Source organism: Scyliorhinus canicula, chromosome 1 (assembly GCF_902713615.1).
Source record: "Scyliorhinus canicula chromosome 1, sScyCan1.1, whole genome shotgun sequence".
Lineage (NCBI taxonomy): Eukaryota > Metazoa > Chordata > Chondrichthyes > Carcharhiniformes > Scyliorhinidae > Scyliorhinus > Scyliorhinus canicula.
In genome coordinates, this window is record NC_052146.1 from 2,972,405 (window position 1) to 2,989,542 (window position 17,138).

Sequence of the window (17,138 nt, forward strand, 5' to 3'; positions counted from 1 at the left end):
TCTAGTGGTAGTGAAGGAAAGTAAACTGCTAAGTGAGATATATTGAAAGGCGCTGAATGGGTATTCAGTGGAGATTGATGAATGAACTGAGATACAAAGGTCAGGAAACTTCCTGCCTATTACTATCCACTGCCGTCCCTCAGCTGATGAATCGTGTTCTTCTCTATGTTGAACACCACTTGGAAGCTGCATTGAGGGTAGCAAGAGCACAGAATGTACTCTCGTTGGGCAATTCAATCTCCATTTGCAAGAGCAGCTCGGTACCACTCCTATTAACTGAGCTGGCCAGGTCTTGAAGAATTTATCTGCCAGACTGGGCCTGCGGCAGGTGGCGAGCAAACCAACAAGAGAGAAAAGCCTGCCGCACCTCTGTCCTCACCCATCTACTTGTCCTAGATGCTTCTGTCCATGACAATGTTGATAGGAGTGACCACTGCATCGTCCGTGTGGGGACCAAGTCCCACATTGACATTGAGACATCCTCCATCATGTGTGGGACTTGGTGAAGCTACGACACAGATCTGCATCAGAACAAAAGACATGGCTGAAACAATTTTTACAGCTACAAAACTGGCCCAGGTATGCCCTGTCCACAAGCAGCAGGGAAAATAGAATCTGATCAATTACTGCCCCATCTGTCAGCTCGCAATTATTAGCAAAGTGATGGAAGGTGTCATTTATTGCAAAAAGGATCCTCCTATTTAAACCTCATTCCCGTTATTTTCTTTTTGTTTATTTGGATGATTACTGAACCCCCCCCTGCAGGGTTTGGTTTGGCCTCTGGAGACCCCCGGTATCAGTGCTAGCCTAGCACAGTGGATGGTGTTCTGGAATGTTCTGCCGAACGCAGACAGACTCCATTTTGTAGAGTGAAACACATTCTTTTGAAGAGACGTTTATATCTCTCTCCTGATGAACACTTCTTTTGATTAATAAGCTTGAAGGGTCAGGCGATGGCGTAGTGGCATTGTCACTGGACTAGTAATCCAGAGACCCAGGGTAATGCTCTGGGGACCCAGGTTCAAATCCCGTCACTGCAGATGGTGAAATTGGAATTCAATAAAAATTTGGATTTAAAAAATCAAGTGATGACCATGAAAACGTTGTTGATTGATGTTAAAAGCCCATCTGGCTCACTAATGTCCTTTAGGGAAGGAAATCTGCCGTCCTTACCTGGTCTGGCCTACATGTGACTCCAGCAACGTGGTTAACTCTTAACTGCCTCTCAAGGGCAATGAGCGATGGGCAATAAATGCTGGCACAGCCTGTGACACCCACGTCCCATGAACAAATGAAAAGGAAAGGCAGTTTATCTCTCTCCATATAGCCAGTTACAACTGTGGGAGGTTGTAGACCACAAAGACCTCAACATCAACAACTTGGGCGGAGTTCTCCAACCCCCCCCCCGCTTCGGCCCACGACCGAAGTCCCGCCGCTGACAGGCCGTTCCCGGCGGCGGGAATCAAAGCACGTCTGGTGCCAGTGGGATTGGCGGCGCAGGTGGCCGCCGGGGTCCTGGGGGGGGGGGCCTTTTGGCCCCGGCTGACAGGGCGCCAAAGGCCATTCGTGCCGGCTGGCGGAGCGGGAGCCACTCTGGCGCGGGCCTAGCCCCTAAGGGTGCGGAGAATTCTGCACCTTTGGGGAGGCCCGAAGCCGGAGTGGTTCACGCCACTCCGTCCCACCGGGACCCCCGCCCCGCCGGGTAGGGGAGAATCTCGGCCCATATCTCCCCTGTCATTTGACCCCTTTCCTTCAGTCTGTGTGCACCTGCCTTGAGTGTGTTTGGTAGCGGGTGGGAAGGGCAAAAGGGATACATGTTTTATCTCTTATTGTAAATAATCAGTTATTGTGTTTTTACTTACAAATCTGTATGTCATTAGAGCAGTCTAAGGCGAAAGATCTCAAAGTATATAAGAATTATTTGTTAATTATGTTGCGACTCCAGTTCAAGGACTGGAATTGACCGCACCCTAGCGGTGTTGTAACAAGCAGCAATTACTCATCAATATTCTGCTCACTGATGCTTCAAATGGCCAGGGCGACTCGGACCCAGACTTCCTTCCAGCCTTGTTCTCAGCATGGATTAAAGAGCCATGTTCCAGAGATGAAGTGAGAGTGACTGCTCTTGGCATGTGACTGGGTGTGGCAACAGGGAGCCTGAGCAAAATTACAGTCAATGGCATGGGGGGGAAGGTTCTCCACTGTTTGGAGCCATGGGGGGGGGGGGGGGGGGTGAGGATGTTCTCCACTGTTTGGAGCCATGGGGGGGGGAGGAATGTTCGCCACTGTTTGGAGCCATGGGGGGGGGGATGTTCTCCACTATTTGGAGCCATGGGGGGGGGGGAATGTTCTCCACTGTTTGGAGCCATGGGGGGGGGGATGTTCTCCACTGTTTGGAGCCATGGGGGGGGGGGGGAATGTTCTCCACTGTTTGGAGCCATGGGGGGGGGGGGGGGGGGGGGGGAATGTTCTCCACTGTTTGGAGCCATGGGGGGGGGGGGGGGGGGGAAATGTTCTCCACTGTTTGGAGCCATGGGGGGGGGAATGTTCTCCACTGTTTGGAGCCATGGGGGGGGGGGAATGTTCTCCACTGTTTGGAGCCATGGGGGGGGGAATGTTCTCCACTGTTTGGAGCCATGGGGGGGGGGGGGGGGGAATGTTCTCCACTGTTTGGAGCCATGGGGGGGGGGAATGTTCTCCACTGTTTGGAGCCATGGGGGGGGGAATGTTCTCCACTGTTTGGAGCCATGGGGGGGGGAATGTTCTCCACTGTTTGGAGCCATGGGGGGGGGGGGGGGATGTTCTCCCCTGTTTGGAGCCATGGGGTGGGGGGGGGGGGATGTTCTCCACTGTTTGGAGCCATGGGGGGGGGGGGGATGTTCTCCACTGTTTGGAGCCATGGGGGGGGAGGTGTTCTCCACTGTTTGGAGCCATGGGGGGGGGGGGTTGTTCTCCACTGTTTGGAGCCATGCGGGGGGGGGGGGGGGGGGAGATGTTCTCCACTGTTTGGAGCCATGGGGGGGGGGGGGGGGATGTTCTCCACTGTTTGGAGCCATGGGGTGGGGGGGGGGATGTTCTCCACTGTTTGGAGCCATGGGGGGGGGGGGATGTTCTCCACTGTTTGGAGCCATGGGGGGGGGGGGAGGTGTTCTCCACTGTTTGGAGCCATGGGGGGGGGGGGTTGTTCTCCACTGTTTGGAGCCATGCGGGGGGGGGGGGGAGATGTTCTCCACTGTTTGGAGCCATGGGGGGGGGGGGGGGGATGTTCTCCACTGTTTGGAGCCATGGGGGGGGGGGGAGATGTTCTCCACTGTTTGGAGCCATGGGGGGGGGGGGGGGGGGAGAGATGTTCTCCACTCTCCACTGTTTGGAGCCGTGGGGGGGGGGGAATGTTCTCCACTGTTTGGACCCATGGGGGGGGGGAATGTTCTCCACTGTTTGGACCCATGGGGGGGGGGGATGTTCTCCACTGTTTGGAGCCAGGGGGGGGAATGTTCTCCACTGTTTGGAGCCATGGGGGGGGGGAATGTTCTCCACTGTTTGGAGCCATGGGGTGGGGGGGGGATGTTCTCCACTGTTTGGAGCCATGGGGGGGGGGGGGGGATGTTCTCCACTGTTTGGAGCCATGGGGGGGGGGAGGTGTTCTCCACTGTTTGGAGCCATGGGGGGGGGGTTGTTCTCCACTGTTTGGAGCCATGCGGGGGGGGGGGGGAGATGTTCTCCACTGTTTGGAGCCATGGGGGGGGGGGGGGGGAGATGTTCTCCACTGTTTGGAGCCATGGGGGGGGGGGGGGGGAGATGTTCTCCACTGTTTGGAGCCATGGGGGGGGGGGGGGGAGAGATGTTCTCCACTCTCCACTGTTTGGAGCCGTGGGGGGGGGGGGGGGGGAATGTTCTCCACTGTTTGGACCCATGGGGGGGGGGGGAATGTTCTCCACTGTTTGGACCCATGGGGGGGGGGGGATGTTCTCCACTGTTTGGAGCCAGGGGGGGGAATGTTCTCCACTGTTTGGAGCCATGGGGGGGGAATGTTCTCCACTGTTTGGAGCCATGGGGTGGGGGGGGGGAATGTTCTCCACTGTTTGGAGCCATGGGGTGGGGGGGGGGGATGTTCTCCACTGTTTGGAGCCATGGGGGGGGGGATGTTCTCCACTGTTTGGAGCCATGGGGGGGGGGAGGTGTTCTCCACTGTTTAGAGCCATGGGGGGGGGGGGGGGTTGTTCTCCACTGTTTGGAGCCATGGGGGGGGGGGGGGAGATGTTCTCCACTGTTTGGAGCCATGGGGGGGGGGGGGGAGATGTTCTCCACTGTTTGGAGCCATGGGGGGGGGGGGGGGAGATGTTCTCCACTGTTTGGAGCCATGGGGGGGGGGGGGGGGGAGAGATGTTCTCCACTCTCCACTGTTTGGAGCCGTGGGGGGGGGGGGGGAATGTTCTCCACTGTTTGGACCCATGGGGGGGGGGGAATGTTCTCCACTGTTTGGACCCATGGGGGGGGAGGGATGTTCTCCACTGTTTGGAGCCATGGGGGGGAATGTTCTCCACTGTTTGGAGCCATGGGGGGGGGGGGGGGATGTTCTCCACTGTTTGGAACCATGGGGGGTGGGGGATGTTCTCCACTGTTTGGAGCCATGGGGGGGGGGATGTTCTCCACTGTTTGGAGCCATGGGGGGGGGGGGGTGTTCTCCACTGTTTGGAGCCATGGGGGGGGGAATGTTCTCCACTGTTTGGAGCCATGGGGGGGGGGGGGGGAGTGTTCTCCACTGTTTGGAGCCATGGGGGGGGGGACTGTTCTCCACTGTTTGGAGCCATGGGGGGGGGGGGGGAATGTTCTCCACTGTTTGGAGCCATGGGGGGGGGGGGGGGGGGGGAATGTTCTCCACTGTTTGGAGCCATGGGGTGGGGGGGGGATGTTCTCCACTGTTTGGAGCCATGGGGGGGGGATGTTCTCCACTGTTTGGAGCCATGGGTGGGGGGGAGATGTTCTCCACTGTTTGGAGCTATGGGGGGGGGGGGGATGTTCTCCACTGTTTGGAGCCATGGGGGGGGGGGAGATGTTCTCCACTGTTTGGAGCCATGGGGGGGGGGGGGGGGAGAGATGTTCTCCACTCTCCACTGTTTGGAGCCATGGGGCGGGGGGGGGAATGTTCTCCACTGTTTGGACCCATGGGGGGGGGGGGGAATGTTCTCCACTGTTTGGACCCCATGGGGGGGGGGGAATGTTCTCCACTGTTTGGACCCATGGGGGGGGGGGGGAATGTTCTCCACTGTTTGGAGCCATGGGGGGGAATGTTCTCCACTGTTTGGAGCCATGGGGGGGGGGAATGTTCTCCACTGTTTGGAGCCATGGGGGGGGGGGGGCGGTGTTCTCCACTGTTTGGAGCCATGGGGGGGGGGGGGATGTTCTCCACTGTCTGGAGCCATGGGTGGGGGGGGGGGAATGTTCTCCACTGTTTGGAGCCATGGGGGGGGGGGGAATGTTCTCCACTGTTTGGAGCCATGGGGGGGCGGGGTGTTCTCCACTGTTTGGAGCCATGGGGGGGGGGGATGTTCTCCACTGTTTGGAGCCATGGGCGGGGGGGGGGGGGATGTTCTCCACTGTTTGGAGCCATGGGGGGGGGAATGTTCTCCACTGTTTGGAGCCATGGGGGGGGGAATGTTCTCCACTGTTTGGAGCCATGGGGGGGGGGGGGGAGTGTTCTCCACTGTTTGGAGCCATGGGGGGGGGGGACTGTTCTCCACTGTTTGGAGCCATGGGGGGGGGGGGAATGTTCTCCACTGTTTGGAGCCATGGGGGGGGGGGGGAATGTTCTCCACTGTTTGGAGCCATGGGGTGGGGGGGGGATGTTCTCCACTGTTTGGAGCCATGGGGGGGGGGATGTTCTCCACTGTTTGGAGCCATGGGTGGGGGGGGAGATGTTCTCCACTGTTTGGAGCTATGGGGGGGGGGATGTTCTCCACTGTTTGGAGCCATGGGGGGGGGAGATGTTCTCCACTGTTTGGAGCCATGGGGGTGGGGGGGGGGGAGAGATGTTCTCCACTCTCCACTGTTTGGAGCCATGGGGCGGGGGGGAATGTTCTCCACTGTTTGGACCCATGGGGGGGGGGGGGAATGTTCTCCACTGTTTGGACCCATGGGGGGGGGGGGAATGTTCTCCACTGTTTGGACCCATGGGGGGGGGGGGGATGTTCTCCACTGTTTGGAGCCATGGGGGGGAATGTTCTCCACTGTTTGGAGCCATGGGGGGGGGGAATGTTCTCCACTGTTTGGAGCCATGGGGGGGGGGGGCGGTGTTCTCCACTGTTTGGAGCCATGGGGGGGGGTGGGATGTTCTCCACTGTCTGGAGCCATGGGTGGGGGGGGGGGGGGGGGAATGTTCTCCACTGTTTGGAGCCATGGGGGGGGGGGAATGTTCTCCACTGTTTGGAGCCATGGGGGGGCGGGGTGTTCTCCACTGTTTGGAGCCATGGGGGGGGGGGGATGTTCTCCACTGTTTGGAGCCATGGGCGGGGGGGGGGGGGGGATGTTCTCCACTGTTTGGAGCCATGGGGGGGGGAATGTTCTCCACTGTTTGGAGCCATGGGGGGGCGGGGGGGGGATGTTCTCCACTGTTTGGAGCCATGGGGGGGGGGGGGGGAATGTTCTCCACTGTTTGGACCCATATCGAGCACAAAGATGGTTGAGTCTGTTGGGGGCCAATCATCTCAGCCCTAGGAGTTCCTCAAGGATAGTGTCTTGGGGCAAACCATCATCAGCTGCTTCATCAATGACCTTTCCTCCATCATAACGTCAGAAATGGGGATGTTCGCTGATGATTGCACAGTGCTCAGTCCTATTTGTGACCCCTCAGACACTGAAGCAGTTCTAATTTCCATGCAATCAGACCTGGACAGAATCCAGGCTTGCCCTGATGAGTGGCAAGTGACATTTGCACCACACAAATGTCAGACAGTGACTATCTCCAACAAGCGGGAATCTAACCATCTCCGCTTGACATTCAATGGTGTTAGCAACTGAATCTCCCACTCTCAGTATCCTGGAGGTTACAACTGACCAAAACCTAAACTGGAGTGGCCAGCCTCTAGCTACAACACTGTCTCATCATTCTGTGGCACATAACTCATCATCTAACTTCCCAAAACCTCTCAACTATCTACAAGGCACAAGTCAGGAGTCTGGTGAAACACACTCCACTTGCCTGGATGAGTGCAGCTCCAAAAACACTCGTGCACCTCACCACCATCCAGGACAAGGCAGCCCACTTGATTGTCTCCCCATCCTCCAAGTATTCACACTGTCAGGATTTAGACTTGGTACTAAACCCCAGACAAAAAAAAGTTTCAACAAGGAATATTGGCAAAAAGGACAATCACTAATTTAGAATGCAAACTGCCAAGGTTTATTGGACAATAAAGATCATACTTAACATTTCATTAGACAAGGCCTGCAGGCTGGACACTATACATTGCACGTGTGTTGGCCTGTCTCATAGAAACCTATAAAATTCTAACAGAACTGGACAGGGTAGACGGGGGAAGTATGTTCCCGATGGTGGGGGAGTCTCAGAACCAGGGGTCATAGTCTGAGGATCAGAACATAAGAACTAGGAGCAGGAGTAGGCCATCTGGCCCCTCGAGCCTGCTCCGCCGTTCAATGAGATCATGGCTGATCTTTTGTGGACTCAGCTCCAGTTTCCGGCCCAAACACCATAACCCTTTATTCCTTTATTCTTCAAGAAACTATCTATCTTTATCTTAAAAACATTTAATGAAGGAGCCTCATCTGCTTCACTGGGCAAGGAATTCCATAGATTCACAACCCTTTGGGTGAAGAAGTTCCTCCTAAACTCAGTCCTAATCTACTTCCCCTTATTTTGAGGCTATGCCCCCTAGTTCTGCTTTCACCCGCCAGTGGAAACAACCTGCCCGCATCTATCCTATCTATTCCCTTCATAATTTTATATGTTTCTATAAGATCCCCCCACATCCTTCTAAATTCCAACGAGTACAGTCCCAGTCTACTCAACCTCTCCTCATAATCCAACCCCTTCAGCTCTGGGATTAAACTAGTGAATCTCCTCTACACACCCTCCAGCACCAGTACGTCCTTTCTCAGGTAAGGAGACCAAAACTGAACACAATACTCCAGGTGTGACCTCACTAACACCTTATACAGTTGCAGCATAACCTCCCGAGTCTTAAACTCCATCCCTCTAGCAATGAATGACGAAACTCCATTCGCCTTCTTAATCACCTGTTGCACCTGTAGACCAACTTGTTGCGACTCATGCACTAGCACACCCAGGTCTCTGCACAGCAGCATGTTTTAATATTTTATTATTGAAATAATAATCCCTTTTGCTGTTATTCCTACCAAAATGGAGAACCTCACGTTTGTCAACATTGTATTCCATCTGCCAGACCCTAGCCCATTCACTTAACCTATCCAAATCCCTCTGCAGACTTCCAGTATCCTCTGCACTTTTTGCTTTACCACTCATTTTAGTGTTGTCTGCAAACTTGGACACATTGCCCTTGATCCCCAAATCCAAATCATCAATGTATAATATTGTGAACAATTGTGGGCCCAACACTGATCCCTGAGGGACACCACTAGCTACTGATCGGCAACCAGAGAAACACCCATTAATCCCCACTCTTTGCTTTCTATTATTTAACCAATCCTATATCCATGCTACTACTTTACCCATAATGCCATGCATCTTTATCTTATGCAGCAACCTTTTGTGTGGCACCTTGTCAAAGGCTTTCTGGAAATCCAGATATACCACATCCATTGGCTCCCCGTTATCTACTGCACTGGTAATGTCCTCAAAAAATTCCACTAAATTAGTTAGGCACGACCTGCCCTTTATGAACCCATGCTGCGTCTGCCCAATGGGACAATTTCCATCCAGATGCCTCGCAATTTCTTCCTTGATGATAGATTCCAGCATCTTCCCTACTACTGAAGTTAAACTCACTGGCCTATAATTTCCTGCTTTCTGCCTACCTCCTTTTTTAAACAGTGGTGTCAGGTGGATGTGGGGTCAATCATTTGGGACTGAGATAAGGGAAATTTCTTCACCCAGTGAGTGGTCAGCGTGTGGAGTTTGTTACCACCAGAAGCAGTTGAGGCCAGAACATTATTTGTTTTCAAGAAGCAGTTGGATATAGCTTTTGGGATGAAGGGGATCAAAGGGTAGGGGAGGAAAGCGGGAACAGGTTAGTGAGTTGAATGATCATAATGAATGGTGGAGCAGGCTCAAAGGGCCAAATTGCCTACTTCTCCTATTTTCTATGGTGTTCCCGTGTATTCCAACTTCTAGGGTCACTTGACTCAGGACATCTATGGAGATTTTAGCTTCACTGGCTTAGCTGACATTCATAATGGGGGCGATTCTCCGAGCCCCGTGCCAGGCCGGAGAATCGACGCAACCACGCCACGATGCCCCGATGCCGGAGCGCAATTCTCTAAGGTGCGGAGAATTGGCGCGTTGGCGCAGTGCGGGCCGCTCGAATCGGTGGGGCCGCCGATTCTCGAATCGGTGGGGCCGCTGATGGTCTTATTCTGCATTGCAAGCCAGCTGTCTTCGCCCACTGTGCTAAACCAGCCCCTAGTCGCCACACTCTAGCCCCTGTTCGGGTACACTGAGGGAGAATTCAGAATGTCCAATTCACCTAACAGCACGTCTTTCGGGACTTGTGGGAGGAAACCGGACGCAGACACGGGGAGAACGTGCAGATTCCGCACAGAATGTGGATGCTTTTTCAACCCTCGGCTTCCAGTCCACCTTAACTGTGAAAGCTACACACTTCACAGCTGCCTGCTGAGTGTTGTCTCTCTCCCTAGTGGAAACAGCTTTCTAACAAAGTCTGTAGCTTACTCCAGCTAAGTGACCATACGTTTTCTGCTCGCGCTCTCTTAAGGCAATTACTTTAGCCCTGGCAATCCTGTCACTACTGCATTCACTAATCTACAAAACTGAATCCTTACGGCAATCCTCAGTCCTGTAACAATTACTTTAATCACTAGGCCTAATCTTAGAACATAGAACATTAGAACATTACAGCGCAGTACAGGCCCTTCAGCCCTCGATGTTGCGCCGACCTGTGAAACCCCTCTAAAGTCCCTCTACACTATTCCCTTATCGTCCATATGTTTATCCAATGACCATTTGAATGTGTTTAGTGTTGGCGAGTCCACTACTGTTGCAGGCAGGGCATTCCACGCCCTTACTACTCTCTGAGTAAAGAACCTACCTCTGACATCTGTCTTATATCTATCTCCCCTCAATTTAAAGCTATGTCTCCTCATGCTGGACATCACCATCCGAGGAAAAAGGTTCTCGATGTCCACCCTATCTAATCCTCTGATCATCTTGTATGCCTCAATTAAGTCACCTCTTAACCTTCTTCTCTCTAATGAAAACAGCCTCAAGTTCTTCAGCCTTTCCTCATATGATCTTCCCTCCATACCAGGCAACATCCTTGTAAATCTCCTCTGCACCCTTTCCAATGCTTCCACATCCTTCCTATAATGCGGCGACCAGAACTGCACGCTATACTGCGGCCGCACCAGAGTTTTGTACAACTGCTACATGACCTCATGGCTTCGAAACTCAATTCCTCTACCAATAAAAGCTAACACACCGTACGCCTTCTTAACAACCCTCTCAACCTGGGTGGCAACTTTCAGGGATCTATGGACATGGACACCGAGATCTCTCTGCTCGTCCACACTACCAAGAATCTTACCATTAGCCCAGTACTCTGTCTTCCTGTTATTCCTTCCAAAATGAATCACCTCACACTTTTCTGCATTAAACTCCATTTGCCACCTGTCAGCCCAGCTCTGCAGCTTATCTATGTCCCTCTGTAACTTGTAACATCCTTCTGCACTTTCCACAACTCCACCGACTTTAGTGTCATCTGCAAATTTACTCACCCATCCTTCTACGCCAGGGGTGGGCAAACTACGGCCCGCGGGCCGCATGCGGCCCGCCAAAGGTATTTCTGCGGCCCGCCAAGTCATTAAAAAAAAAAAAAAAAAAAATTTTTTTTTAATTTTTTTTTTATTTTTTTTTAAAAAATTTTTTTTAAGGTTAATGGAGGCGGGCTGTTGGGTTACTTACTGGTATAGGGTGGATACATTGACTTGAGTAGGGTGATCATTGCTCGGCACAACGTCGAGGGCCGAAGGGCCTGTTCTGTGCTGTACTGTTCTATGTTCTATATGAGGCGCCAGAATCATAACCGGGTGAAGTAATTATTTTACTTAATATACTATGCGGCCCTTTGTGAATTGTGAATTTTTGAATGTGGCCCTTGCACGGAAAAGTTTGCCCACCCCTGTTCTACGCCCTCCTCCAGGTCATTTATAAAAATGACAAACAGCAGCGGCCCCAAAACAGATCCTTGCGGTACACCACTAGTAACTGGACACTAGTCAGAACATTTCCCATCAACCACCACCCTTTGTCTTCTATCAGCTAGCCAATTTCTGATCCAAACTGCTATTTCACCCTGAATCCCATGCCTCTGTATTTTCTGCGATAGCCTACCGTGGGGAACCTTATCAAACGCTTTACTGAAATCCATATACACCACATCAACTGCTTTACCCTCATCCACCTGTTTGGTCACCTTCTCGAAGAACTCAATGAGGTTTGTGAGGCACGACCTACCCTTCACAAAACCATGTTGACTATCTCTAATCAAATTATTCCTTTCCAGATGATTATACATCCTATCTCTTATAAACCTTTCCAAGACTTTTCCCACAACAGAAGTAAGGCTCACTGGTCTATAGTTACTGGGGTTATCTCTACTCCCCTTCTTGAACAAGGGGATAACATTTGCTATCCTCCAGTCTTCTGGGAATAGTTCCTGTAGACAATGACAACATAAAGATCAAAGCCAAGGGCTCAGCAATCTCCTCCCTAGCTTCCCAGAGAATCCTAGGATAAATCCCATCCGGCCCAGGGGACTTGTCTATTTTCACACTTTCCAGAATCGCTAACACCTCCTCCTTCTGAACCTCAAGCCCTTCTAGTCTAGTAGCCTGTATCTCAGTATTCTCCTCGACAACTTTGTCTTTTTCCTGTGTGAATACAGACGAAAAATACTCATTTAGCACCTCTCCTATCTCCTCAGACTCCACACACAACTTCCCACTACTGTCCTTGACTGGCCCTACTCTTACCTTAGTCATACTTTTCTTCCTGACATATCTATAGAAAGCTTTAGGGTTATCCTTGATCCTACCTGCCAAAGACTATTCATGCCCCCTCCTGGCTCCTCTTAGCTCTCTCTTTAGGTCCTTCCTAGCTAACTTGTAACTCTCGAGCGCCCCAACTGAACCTTCACGTCTCATCTTTACATAAGCCTCCTTCTTCCTCTTGACAAGTGTTTCAACTGCTTTAATAACCCATGGTTCCCTCGCTCGACCACTTCCTTCCTGCCTAACAGGTACATACTTATCAAGGACACGCAGTAGTTGTTCCTTGAACATGCTCCACATTTCCATTGTGTCCATCCCCTGCAGTTTTCCTCTCCAGCCGATGCATCCTAAGTCTTGCCTCATCACATCATAATTGCCTTTCCCCCAGCTATAACTCTTGCCCTGCGGTATATTCCTATCCCTTTCCATCGCTAAAGTAAACGTAATCGAATTGTGGTCACTATCACCAAAGTGTTCACCTACCTCCAAATCTAACACCTGTCCTGGTTCATTACCCAGTACCACATCCAATACGGCCTCGCCTCTTGATGGCCTATCTACATACTGCATCAGGAAACCCTCCTGCACACATTGGACAAAAACGGACCCATCTAAAGTACTCGAACTATAGTGTTTCCAGTCAATATTTGGAAAGGTAAAGTCCCCCATAACAACTACCCTGTTATTTTCGCTCCTATCCAGAATCATCTTTGCAATCCTTTCCTCTACATCTCTGGAACTTTTCGGAGGCCTATAGAAAAGCCCTAACAGGGTGACCTCTCCTTTCCTGTTTCTTAACTCAGCCCATACTACCTCAGTATTCGAGTCCTCATCAAATGTCCTCTCAGCCACCGTAATACTGTCCTTGACTAACAATGCCACCCCTCCCCCCCCTCTCTTACCACCTTCCCTTAGCTTACTGAAATATCTAAACCCCGGCACCTGCAACAACCATTCCTCGCCCTGCTCTATCCATGTCTCCGAAATGGCCACAACATCGAAGTCCCAGGTACTAACCCATGCCGCAAGCTCACCCACCTTATTCCGGATGCTCCTGGCATTGAAGTAGACGCACTTTAGACCACCTTCCTTCCTGCCGGTACACTCCTGCAACAATCTTGGGTTATTATTGCTCCCCCTGACCTGAGCCCATGATAAATATCTGCCAACTGGCAATGGAGTACGCAAATGCTGACCTCCTATTCCTGGCAAGTGCTCTCCCAGCAAGTGCCCTATTCCTAATTCTTCTCTCCTGACACATGAACCCCCCCCCACGCCTCTCTCTTTACTGCCAAGCTAAACTCGATGAAGCCTAAATGTGTTTTAGCTACAACTTCAGTTCACTTCCACAAGACCCATGTGTTCTGTACTTAACACCTACATCACAACATTTGGCAATTCAAGTCATGCCAACTTTAGAAATTCCTTAACAACATACCCCAAAGTCCAGGAATCCTTCCAATAAGCTTATCACCACTCAGCTTATGTAAAGTAAAGTTTGATCATTTAAGCCTTCTTAATTACACAAATGTGCCAATGAGGGGAAGTGTAAAAACACACTCCTCAAATGGTGCACAGTGAGTACAAGATGCACTGCAGCACCTCACCAAGTCTCCTTGCACATCACCGTCCAAACGGGGCATTGAGTATGAGAATTGGCAAGTCATATTGCAGCTGTATAGAACCTTAGTTAGGCCACACTTGGGAGTATAGTGTTCAATTCTGGTCGCCACACTACCAGAAGGATGTGGAGGATTTAGAGAGGGTGCAGAAGAGATTTCCCAGGATGTTGCCTGGTATGGAGGGCATTAGCTATGAGGAGAGGTTGAATAAACTCGGTTTGTTCTCACTGGAACGATGGAGGTTGAGGGGCGACCTTGTAGAGATCTACAAAATTATGAGGGGCATAGACAGAGTGGATAGTCAGAGGCTTTTCCCCAGGGTAGAGGGGTCAGTTACTAGGGGGCATAGGTTTAAGGTGCGAGGGGCAAGGTTTAGAGGAGACGCACGAGGCAAGGTTTTTACACAGAGGGTAGTGGGTGCCTGGAACTCGCTCTGGAGGATGTGGTAGAAGCAGGGACGATAGTGACATTTAAGGGGCATCTTGACAAATACATGAATAGGATGGGAATAGAGGGATACGGACCCAGGAAGTGTAGAAGATTGTAGTTTAGTCGGGCAGCATGGTCAGCATGGGCTTGGAGGGCCGAAGGGCCTGTTCCTGTGCTGTACTTTACTTTATTCTTTGTTCTTTGTAAACCCACAACCTCGCCCACCTGGAAGGGCAAGGACACCAGGTACATGTGTCATTGTTTATGGTCGTGTACCATTGAATTTTGGAACAATCAGCTTTAGTAGCTAGTTTTTGTATTTTTGTATGGCCATAATTATGGCTGTTGGTTTAAACATACATTGTGCAACAGTAAGTAGTCAGCCTTTGTTTTACAGCTTTCTGCGATGCCCTGACTATTAAAGGAATCTGTCTCCCAAGGCCAGAAATCCTGAGTAATCTCACTGTTCCCCATTTGCAATCCGATTTGCTGCAATTTTTAATCAAATTCTCCACTTGACAGTGGTGGACAGGTGTCTAAGTATTGATGCTGAGGAGAAACGTGTTTTTCACAAATTCTCTCATTGCAGCTACCTTGGAATAGTTGGATAAATTATGCAATTTCTCTAAATGTACCATTACCATCAATGTACCATATACCATAAGGGCAGCACGTGGCACAGTGGTTAGCACTATTGCCTCACGGTGCTAGGTACCTCGGACACTGTCTGTGTGGAGTTTGCACGTTCTCCCCGTGTCTGCGTGGGTTTCCTCCGGGTGCTCTGGTTTTCTCACGCATTCCAAAGATGTGCAGGTTAGGTGGATTGGCCATGCCAAATTGCCCTTAAGTGTCCAAAAGGTTAGGTGGGGTTTTGGGAACAGGGCAGGGGAGTGGGCCTAGGTAAGGTGCTCTTTCAGAGGGCCGGTACAGACTCAATGGGCTGAATGGCCTCCTCCTGCACTGTAGGGATTCTATAACTAATTTATGCAGCAATGTTGTAAGCGTGCAGCATTTAAAATGAAAACATTTTGACAACATGAAATTGGAGGACTTTGTTTTTATAAAAAATAATATGCTTTGAAAACACGAAGCACAACACCATAGCTAATGCTGGCCAGATATTCAGTGGACTGGGAGCCTAAATCATAGGCATTTACTCCTGTGAATAAGGGAAGCAATAAATGTTCAGTGACATTCCCAAATGCAGCAGTGAAGCCAATATATAATTCTTTGGATTGATAGAGCAGGAGATTGCGTATCTCAAAAATCAGCTTCTATTGGGACTGCTGCCTTGTGGAGTTTCAGAGCAGAAGCTCGGAGTTTCAATACTGGATAAGTAGTAAACATCTCTGAATGCAGCAGCCCAGGCCGCTTTTACTCTCCCTTCTAACTGCTGCTAACTGGGACGTGAAATAGAATGAGTAAACTAATAAAACTGTACTGTACCCATAGGAGCATGAACTGCTTTTACAACCTTCAGAGAAGTTAAGGGGAATACTTTTGAGGCACCTCATTTATTATAAATTCAGTTTAAATATGGGAACTTAAGACAATTTTGATTATTTAATTTTGGCAATTACCTTTGGAACGTAATTTTTTATATTATCTATGTTATGGGTTGTTTTTATTTTCCTTGAAATCTAATTGTTTAGTAGATGCTGTACCCTCATAAAGCCACAGTACCTTTCCTGTCTGTGATACATCTTCCTCCTGTTACCATTCAATATTTCCTCCCTGAACTGATGCTTCTCAACCAAAGCACAGTAAATGATGGTCTACCTGCCTGTAATTTGCTCAAGCTGTTCTTTATGAGCACAAAAACACGTAGCAATCTCGGGGGCAATGCCTTGTTGAGAAACATTCTGCAGCGTGGAAAATTTCAAGAGGAATGACGTGAAGGCAACTAGTCAAATACTGTTTTATTTTCAGCAATAGCAGTTATATAAAATACAAAGATTAGCTGTATTCAACTAAGGACTAGTGCCAGAGTTTAGACAAATGGAGTGAAAGGGGTGGGGATAAGACCCTGCTTTGTGGATTTTAACCAATGGATTAGGAAGACAATTAAGGTGGGTGGGTTATAATGCAACCTATAGAGTTAAGAAGGTTATAAATATTTATTTAAAATAATGTTTAACAGGCTGCTGTTCCTTTTTTCAGCTGTGTTTGTGAATCACGAGCTCGAAGGGTTTGCTGGCAGTCCTTGGAATTTTATTTTAGCTGTGAAAGGACTTTCTATAAGGAAAAATGCTTATAAAGGAATACCACATCCCTCTTCCCATGAGTGTTGAGGAGTATCGTATTGCACAACTCTACATGATACAGGTATGATTTACATCAGTCAGAGATTGTAACTGCATTCAAATTAGGCAAGACCGGTGATCATTTAACTAGTTAATATTTTTTGATTGGGAAATGTTTAGTACTTCTGGTGACACAGAACTGCTTCGGGGTTGTATAGAAGGCCAATGTTTACCAGTGTTGCATTTACACGAACAGTGTTCCAGATGTGTCACCCAATTTGTTCCATACACAAATTTTTGTTTGCGACGGTTGAGGTATGATTTGAATTGTATCTGCATGTCGTGAAAGAATTCTCTGAATGTAAGCTTTGAATGATAGCTGACCATTTGAATCAGAAATACTGTTTAAGCTGACTGCAAAAAAATTAAAGTCCTTTAAAAATATTCAAAAGTTGTCGGACAACGAAGGTGTTGTACTGTTTTACAGCGCTCTTGCAGATTAAAGGACAAACATTAGCATTGGGCTATGAGTAAGCTCGGGTCTTATTTATATACCTTTTGTAACCAAAGCCATGGAGACTGTTTCTTCCAATGTAAATTATTTTTACTCATTCTGCGCTTG

General features: G+C 50.1%; 1 long non-coding RNA gene across 1 annotated transcript in view; it reads left to right on the top strand.

Annotated features, from left to right (window-relative positions):
• LOC119968734 overlaps window positions 1-16,598 on the top strand; it is a 299,307-nt gene extending 282,709 nt beyond the window's left edge. Inside the window, exon 3 of the long non-coding RNA XR_005461197.1 lies at window positions 16,434-16,598. This is a non-coding gene — a long non-coding RNA (uncharacterized LOC119968734). The remainder of the gene's footprint in view (window positions 1-16,433) is intronic.
• The last annotated feature ends 540 nt before the right edge of the window (window positions 16,599-17,138 follow it).